The 9,145-nt window shown below is 40.1% G+C and overlaps 1 protein-coding gene across 4 annotated transcripts in view; it reads left to right on the top strand.

Moving 5' to 3' along the window:
• The first annotated feature begins 3,230 nt into the window (after positions 1-3,230).
• Positions 3,231-9,145, top strand: part of LOC115218241 (fatty acid hydroxylase domain-containing protein 2) — a 42,392-nt gene continuing 36,477 nt past the window's right edge. For 2 of the 4 annotated variants that reach the window (XM_029787969.2, XM_029787968.2), the window contains exon 1: positions 3,240-3,359. The gene's annotated coding sequence lies outside the window, so the exon portion shown is untranslated. Of the gene's footprint in view, positions 3,360-9,145 lie in introns of all 4 variants that reach the window. The other 2 variants (XM_029787970.2, XM_036508363.1) reach the window with 2 other exon arrangements.

Below are 9,145 nucleotides of genomic sequence, written 5' to 3'. Positions count from 1 at the left end.
TTGGCCACACAGGGCTGCACACAGATGGGACAAGTTACAAGGTAGAGCTTTTCTTTTGGGGGATGAAGAGAACAAAAAAACAAAAGAAAAAAAAGGGGTGGCATAGGTTTTCGATCAAGAGGGATCGTAAAAGGGGAGAAAAGAACAAAAACAAAAAAAAAATTGAATAAAATAAAAGGAATAAAAAGAAAAGGAAAAGGAACAAAAGGAAAGAGAAATGAAAAAAGAAGAAAAAAGGGGAAAAAAAAGGGGGAAGAGGAAAAAAAGAACGATCAATAGGATCGTGTATCACAGTGTTATGATATATGGTGTAAAGGGGAAAGCAAGTAAGGTTTATCCGTGGGAAGAAAAGCCTACGAAAAAGACCACGGTAACCTTGGTCAATATTGTTATATGTTACCACATTTGTTTGCAAGTGGGTAACCCTCTGTTTTCAATTTCTGGGTTCATAGATAGATAGATAGATAGATATAGATATGTACAGAGTGTGTGGCATAAATTTGACAGTTTGCAAAGTATTTTGCCCAGCATGCTAATGATTCTGTCAGTTCCCTGTCTTAATTGGTCAGAATATTACAATCCGTTTCATGCTAATTATCACACTTACACAAAATTGGTTTCAAATTTCAGGGAAGGGGGTAAGCTGATTATATAGACCCCCATACTCAACTGGTACTTATTCTATCAACCCCTGAAATGGATGAAAGTCAAAGTTGGCCTCAGTGGAATTTGAACTCAGAATGTAATGATGGACAAAATGCTGCTAAGCAATTTGCCCAGTATGCTAATGATTCTGCCAGCTCGCCGCCTTAACTGGTCAGAATATTATGATACAATTTGTGCCAATCATATTGCGCTTGCACTTACGCAATATTGATAACACACACACACACATATGCCATAATCCGTAGTATGCTGCCTGGATATAAAAATTGGTTGATTCCATCGGCTAGAGAGAGGGGGAAAAGGAGTTAACATAGATGGAGCAGGATGAATGCACGCGTTGAGTAAAACAACGAGGCTACGCACACGAATACACACAATGAGAAAGAATCAGAGAAGATGCGGAGGAAGAGGAGCAAATGATAGATTATTGATGGGAGGAGTTGTACAAATGGAAAATAAGCAGATCTCCGTAACCAAAATACGACAGATGAAAGATATTCACGTTCGAATCTGCTCGGTCGTATTCAGAATGTTCGTCATTGTATTAAAAAATAATAAATGCGCCCTTTTTTAAAGCCTAGCCAGGCTCATTCATGGGCCCCGTTTCCCGGTTTCTATGGCGTATGTGTTCCCCAACTGGACGAGACGCCAGTCCATGGCAGCGTTACTCATTTTTGCCAGCTGAGTGGACTGAAGCAACGTGAAATGAAGTGTTTTGCTCAAGAAGACTACACGTCGCCTGGTCCAGGAATCGAAACCACAATATTACGATCATTGTGCTGACACCCTAACCACTAAGCCACGCGCCTCCACTCGTCATTGTATTATTACCACCCAAAAAGTTGATAAAAGTTAAGTTGGGCCGACCGAATCCCTGTTAGTGGATTTGGTAGACGTCGTATATATAATGTAGATGTGTGTGGGTGTGTGTCTTTGTGTGGAAAGACTTCCTCCGCCACCCCCACCCCCCATTTTCACAAGAAAAAGATTAAAAGATAACAGCAATTCCAAAGTTACCCGTTTTATGCCGGTTCCTATATAAATAAAACCAATATAAAATTCTAAAGAAAATTTACCTCGATTTTTTTTTATGGCCACCCCTTGTAGTTGGCAAAAAAAAAAAAATATTGGGGGGGGGGGATTTGGTCAGAAAACCAACGAAAATGTTAGAAATAACAGTCAAACGCCCGCTCAAATCCTATCCCAACATCTTAGAAAAGGGAACGACACTTTTACCTCGATTTTTTTTTTATGACCACCCCTTGTAGTTGGCAAAGAAAAAAAAATTAAATTGGGGGGGATTTGGTCAGAGAAAACCAACGAAAATGTTAGAAATAACAGTCAAACGCCCGCTCAAATCCTATCCCAACATCTTAGAAAAGGGAACGACACACTTAGATGATGCAAACATATTCCTCAACACCAATAACAAAAAAGTAAGTAAATAAATGAAAAAGGGTAAAAGACGAGGCGGCTATTTCGTTCATAGAACTGCTAAAAAGTAATAATTTTGTTTTGTTTCTTCCACTGTGCGACTGTTTTCCTTCCTGATGGCATGACAGTCGGTTAGCTCTCTTCCCTTGTACGAAGTTGCATCTAAGGCAGAGTCATTTGTATGAGCCAGTCACGAAGTGCATTTGCTGAGATTAAAACCTGTAGCATCGGTAAATGAGATACGACCTATTGACATTTTTGCTAGCATCTTGCCGACCAGCCAGCTGCGACATTGTATGTACGTAAATGTATTAAATGTATATATGAATGATCATCATGCAATCATCACCATAGACACGGAAAGAGAGTAACAGAGAGAGAGAGAGAGAGAGAGAGAGAGAGAGAGAGACAGACAGACAGAGAACAAGAAAGAAAAAGACAGACACAAAGAAAGAGGGCGGGTGGGGGAGGAAAGAGAGACAGAAAAACAGAGAGCGCGAAAGAAAGAAAGAAAGAGAACAGGAGAGACAGAGAGATAGAGAGACATAGAGAAAGAAAGAAAAAGACAGACACAAAGAAAGAGGGCCGGGGTGGGGGCGGGGAGAAAGAGAGACAGAAAAACAGAGAGCGCGGAAGAAAGAAAGAAAGAGAAAAAGAGAGACAGAGAGATAGAGAGACATAGAGAAAGAAAGAAAAAGACAGACACAAAGAAAGAGGGCCGGGGTGGGGGCGGGGAGAAGAGAGACAGAAAAACAGAGAGCGCGGAAGAAGAAAGAAAGAGAACAGGAGAGACAGAGAGATAGAGAGACATAGAGAAAGAAAGAAAAAGACAGACACAAAGAAAGAGGGCCGGGGTGGGGGCGGGGAGAAAGAGAGACAGAAAAACAGAGAGCGCGGAAGAAAGAAAGAAAGAGAAAAAGAGAGACAGAGAGATAGAGAGACATAGAGAAAGAAAGAAAAAGACAGACACAAAGAAAGAGGGCCGGGGTGGTGGGGGAAGAGAGTCAGAAAAACAGAGAGCGCGGAAGAAAGAAAGAAAGAGAAAAACAGAGAGATAGATAGAGAGACAGAGAGATATATAGAGAGACATAGAGAAAGAAAGAGGGAGGGCGTGTTGTAATCCCAAACATTGTCATGTGATCAGTCGCTGCTTCCAACTTCATGAGACATAGTCACGTGACTAAGTGGTGAATTTGTTTATTGTTATTATTTCGTTTCTGCTGCACAGGGGGAAAGCACATCGGAGCATCTGGCACTTGGTAAGAAGAAGAAGCGATACATACATACATACATATATATATATATAATATATATATATATATATATAATATATATATATATATATATATATATATGTATATATGTATATGATCGTTATTTCTATTATGCTTTTGTAATATGCTTATTATTATTATATTCATTGTTCATTGCCGTTGGCATATCAGCGTTAATAATTACATAATTATACACTCACACAAAAATTATACACACACACACATACACATACACAGATATATATATATATATATATATATATATATATATATATATATATATATATATATGCGTGTGTGTTTCTTTCTGCTTCTGTTATTGTTAACAAAATTTGGTGGGTCCCAGACAGGTCCAAGGAATTGGCTGGCATATAGTCTGCTTAATGTTATCAGCCGGTTTGCCTTAAAGGATCCTCTCCCAAAGTGACTACAAAAGGGTTTCCTCTTTGTGTGTGTGTGTGTATATATATATATATATACATATATAGACAATCTGTCTATCTATATGGTGATACAGAGAGAGAGAGAGTGAGACAGCTACTTTTGTTTTGCTGTGACCGTTATAATCGTTTGTAACTATTGTGTTATATATATTTTTTTCACAGTATTTGTCATTATTAGTATTGCACAATATTATTGCCGTTATTTAGTAATACCAAGCTGCAGCTGTTGTGGTATCAGGCTGTTTTTGAGCGTTTGTAGAAAATCGGTATCACGGTCATCATTATCGTCATCACTTTGAATGAAATCCCATTAAAGCAGATAGTGATGGCAATGCGCAGAGAAATGATAGCGTAAAAGAACGGAACGAGAATGCAATAGACTAACTACTATCTAGTGGAGTTTAAAGCTAGTTTTATTATCATTTTGTTGTTTGTTAAATATATATTCATATATATATGTAGACATACACACACAGGGCCAAAGTTATCTGCTATAGACGGGCTGGCTGGGTTTTAACTATACGCAGAGGAAACATTGAATGAGAACGCGAGAAAGAGAAAGTAAATAGGTTTTCGAAACATCGAGTTAACAGATAGGAATCTGATTTCATTCACGCACTGCACATCCAGCACTCACACACACATGCACAAACACACACACTTGTTTTAGTCATTGCACTGCGACCATGCTGGGGCACCGCCTTGAAGGCGTTTAGTCGAAGAAATCATCCACCAGTACTTTTTTTTTTTAAATTTATAATCTGGCTTTTATTTCTTTCGGTCAGGGACGTAAACAAACACTGGTGGCGGTGGACATACACACACTGAAATCTCTCTTTCTCCCTCTCATATATACACACATATATATATATATATACATGCTCTGTGTGGGTGTGGGTGTATTATGTACACTGTTTCTGTCTACCAAATTCACTCACAAAGCATTGATCGGCCGGGGCTATTATTATACTTCCCCAAGGTACGATGCGGTGGGCCTGAACCCGAAAACATGTAGTCGCAAAATAAGCTTCTTATCACCATCCATACCTGTATGTATACTCAGTTACACACCTGTATAAATATAAATCTCTCTCATACACACACACACTCACATGTACGTGCATGATTTAGTGTCAGTTATTATCATTGTTGTGAAGAAAAGGAAAGCAAACACTTCAGTGCCTTTATTTAATTACTTCGACTTTGGTTAACAATCACAAATAGGCGAGTACACGAAACCCTGAAAAAGAGGCAAAGCCGTACTGTTTCCAGTTGCAACTCTCTATTTCGTTTATTATACTACTTCAGTTGGTACATAACGCCTCTAATACTGCTACTTCAACGGCCACTGTTCTTTTGAATACATCAGACCTTCCTACACTGGCTTCGGCTTTCCCGCTCTACCAATAACTTCCCCACAGAACACTATATCAGATCGAACACGTTTACCAAATATCCTTCATCCTCCGAGTCCACAGCCTTTTGGAATTTTCGTCTACGTTGTTGATTAGCTCTAGTTCAAACCCGATTGAGCAAATTCGTCGTTTCTTTTTTCTTTCCATACATAATGAATCTACGACTGCATTACTCTTTGTTGCCTATTTTTTTTTACCAATAGTAGAGTGTGAATTAAAGGAGAATTCGCTCGTGTTTCTAGCTGGCTGAATGAATGTGTCAAGACCTACGTTACTGATCGTGAGGTCGACTTTACCTTTCATCCTTTCGGGGTTGATAAAACAAGTATCAGTTGAGTACTAGGGTCAGTGTAATCGACTTACTCCTTTCCCCGAACTTGCTGGCCTTGTGTCAAAATCTGAAATCATCATTGCTTAGAATTGCCTCCTCCCGAGAATAGATTTCTGGTGAAAGGCGCTCCAGCAGCATTTCGTCGAAAATGACGTTTTTTTTCTTCAGTACAAACATTGATCTCCCACCCTGGTGAGTATCTGCAGCGGTTATAGTCAATGTCCCTCCTCCTCCTCCGACTAATTAATAATAATAATTCCTTCTACCATAGACACAAGGCTTGGATGTTTGCAAAAAAAGACTAGTTGAACCACATCGACCCCAATGCTCAATGAAGAACCGACCTCGGTAGAATTTGAATTCAGAGCTTAGACCTGACGCGCTGACGATTCTGGTTTAAGCTCAGTGCTGGCAATTTTGAAGGGAAGGGATTAGTTGTTACCATCGACCTCGGTTCTTGACTGGTATTTAATTTTATCGACTCCAGAGGGTTGAAAGGCAAAGTTGACATCAGCGGGAACTGAACTCTGAACATAGTCAGAATACTCCAAGGCATTCTGCCCGACGCTTCAACGATTCAGCCATCAATAATGAAAAGTAGTTTAGCCCTAACCAAGCAGATCTATGGAATAAGTGTCCCAGCTGTCATCTTCCCTTTTAGTATGTAGGACTCCCATTAGCTAATGTGTTGTTTCCTTACTTAAGACGGTACAGTACAGTTTGACGGAGATTTAACTGCTATTTCTAATGTATTGTGTGACCCTCTCCGAGTGCCATATTCTATCTGATTGTTGTTGATGTTACTGATTAATCTTTTTTTTACTATTAGTATTTCTGTAGCCTTCCATAATTGTCCGCAACATAGATACCTTCTCTGGGAGATCACGATGGCTTTTGATATGTGCATTTCTGTTCACTATTCAGTTTGTCAGGTTGTCAGGTATTTTTGGCGTTTAAATAGTAGGATCTCCGTTGGTTTCACCGTTTAATATCCAGTTTTTCATCGAACTGATGTGCAAGTGGCTGAGTATGTACCGGTGTCTGACAAGGCTACTGTTAAATAACAGGTACAATTCACCTGCTGGCCCTTCGTACAGTTCCCGTCAGCCCAGTTTCACCCAGAAGGCTTTGATTGATCCAGACCATGGTAAAAGACACCCAAAATAGCACTCAGTGGGTTTGACCCCGGGACAAACTTCGGGTGTTCGATGAATGACAGTAGAGAAATCAAGAGTGAGACGGAATGAAATATAAATTAGGCATACCTATACATGTGTGCCCGCCACAAACCTCACTAGATTTAGTTCCTCCTAACTTTCAGAATGAAATTTTCTTCTATCTGTCAGATGGTATAGATTCCGATTAGACCAAGATTTGTTGTGAAATCTTTTTTCAGTTGGGGCTGAAGGGTAGTTTTGGATAGTTCACTCAAATTGATTTTGTTCCCTGTAACTTTCGGAAAACTGATGTAGGTTACGATTATATTGGTATTTAATGTGGGGAAAAAAAAAAAAAAAAAAAAATTCGTGGTCGTGCACTCGTATACACCCGTAGACAAAACTGAAGCTGCACGCTCGTCAGTTTTCTTTTTCACATTAAATTCTGATATAATCATAAATCTACACCACCTGAAAGGTACTTGTGGGAAATTTTATTTTAAAAAAATTACCAATTTTTCTGCAAATTATGAGGAAACAAAAGCTGGGTGGATGGTGAGCGCAGTTGTGTAGATATGCCGTAAATTATTTAGATTTTTATCACTCCAGTAGTGGAAGTAGCGGGGACCAGAGGAACAGTGTTTCTCTATGCATCTAATCGCGTGCGTGTATGTGCTTATAACATCTGACCTTCCCTCGGTCTCACGAATCTTAGCATAAAGTAAAGATCCTTCCTATCCCTAGTTCCAAGGATCCAGGTAACGTTTAAGTGAAGCAGCTGGAAATGAGAACCGAAACTTTGTCAAAATCGGATTGCCGAGAACTTTTAATGAGAGAGCATCAACACGATCGTCTGACTTGACAGAAATAGCCACCAAATCTCCCTGAAATCTCCCCTGTACATCTTTTAAATGGATGCATTGGGTAAATTAGCCCTTGGTGTTTCAAAAGATGTGATGCAATCATGGAAATAAGGAGGTACGCTAGGGATGGTATTTCCCTCAGCTCACGAAGTGGCGTTAGTTGTGACTTATAGCATCTTCTTGGACGTTAGTGTACCTGCAGTTCCTAGTATCCATTTCCTTCATCGACCGTCTTGGCTAGATCGCTTTGGTCATACCTTGTTCAGTCAGGGCTGACATGGAGTCCAAACATGTGTGTGTGTGTGTCTGTGCACATACGCTACATGTATTTTTTGGCTGTTACTTGCTTCAGTCATTAGACTGCGGCCATGCACACATACACCAAGTCAGTTCTGATGGAGCAGACCTATGATTAAAACCATTCCAGATGTGACCATCCCGGTTTTTTGTATAAATATTATATACCCAGGACTGCATTATCCAACGCGTCCTTCCTTAGGTGGGAATTGAGTGAGATTTGACTTCTATATCTAGCAGGTTGACCAGTTTGAACAATTGCGACGTAGAATAGACGGCCATAATTTGTGTGTGTGTAGGCGCGAAGAGCCAGTTTTGCCAGGTCTGCTCTGGCGGAACAGGTCTATGACCAACTGCAATCCGGCTGTGGCCGCCCCTCCTTTTGAAGACGTAAACATAGATCTAAGACCTCATTCATTATTTGATGTTACTTTCTCGTATCAACCAACGCACTACAATGTGTTTGGCTGCTATTTTAAGCAGGCTGGACGACCACATAACTGTTTATGCGTGTTGTCGCTGTGGGTAATGTCCTTCGGTGCGTTTGTGCGCGCGCTCTTGTTTTGGAGGCTATTTGGCTGTTATTTCGAATGACTACTACGCAATAGCTTCGGTCGGTTGGCTCTTTCGCCCTTTTTACGTTTTATGTTGTTGACATCGATGCTGACAATATCGGTGACGACAGTGATTCGTCATCGTTATTATTTGTGTTTGATTTTGTCGTTTTTGTTGATGCTAAAGGTTGTTTACTCTTTTACTTGTTTGTTTGTTTGTTTTTTTTAAAAATCTTTTGTTTCAGCCCTTTGATTGCGGCCACGCCGGAGCACCGCATTGTTGGGTTAGTCGAACAAAATAACCACTGTACTGATTTTTAAAGTCCGTTACTTACTTTATATATATATATTTTTTTTCGAACCGCTACGTTACTGGGATGTAAACAAACCATTGCTAGTTGTCAAGTGGCGGTTCACACACACACACACACACACACAGAGTTTTCGTCTGTCAAATTCACTCACAAGACATTGGTCGGATCTTTTCACTTTCGTAGCCTGAGGGCACTGGGGTTATATATTGTGGAAAGACACTAGCCCAAGGTCTGCCGCTTCTTAGCTATACATATTTCTTTACTACCCACAAGGGGCTAAACACAGAAAGTTCAAACAAGGACAGACAAACGGATTAAGTCGATTATATTGACCCCAGTGCGTAACTGGTACTTATATAATCGACCCCGAAAGGTTGAAAGGCAAAGTCGACCTCGG

The sequence above is a fragment of the Octopus sinensis genome, linkage group LG13 (genome assembly GCF_006345805.1).
Source record: "Octopus sinensis linkage group LG13, ASM634580v1, whole genome shotgun sequence".
NCBI classification, from domain to species: domain Eukaryota; kingdom Metazoa; phylum Mollusca; class Cephalopoda; order Octopoda; family Octopodidae; genus Octopus; species Octopus sinensis.
This window is presented reverse-complemented; position numbering and strand designations above follow the sequence as displayed.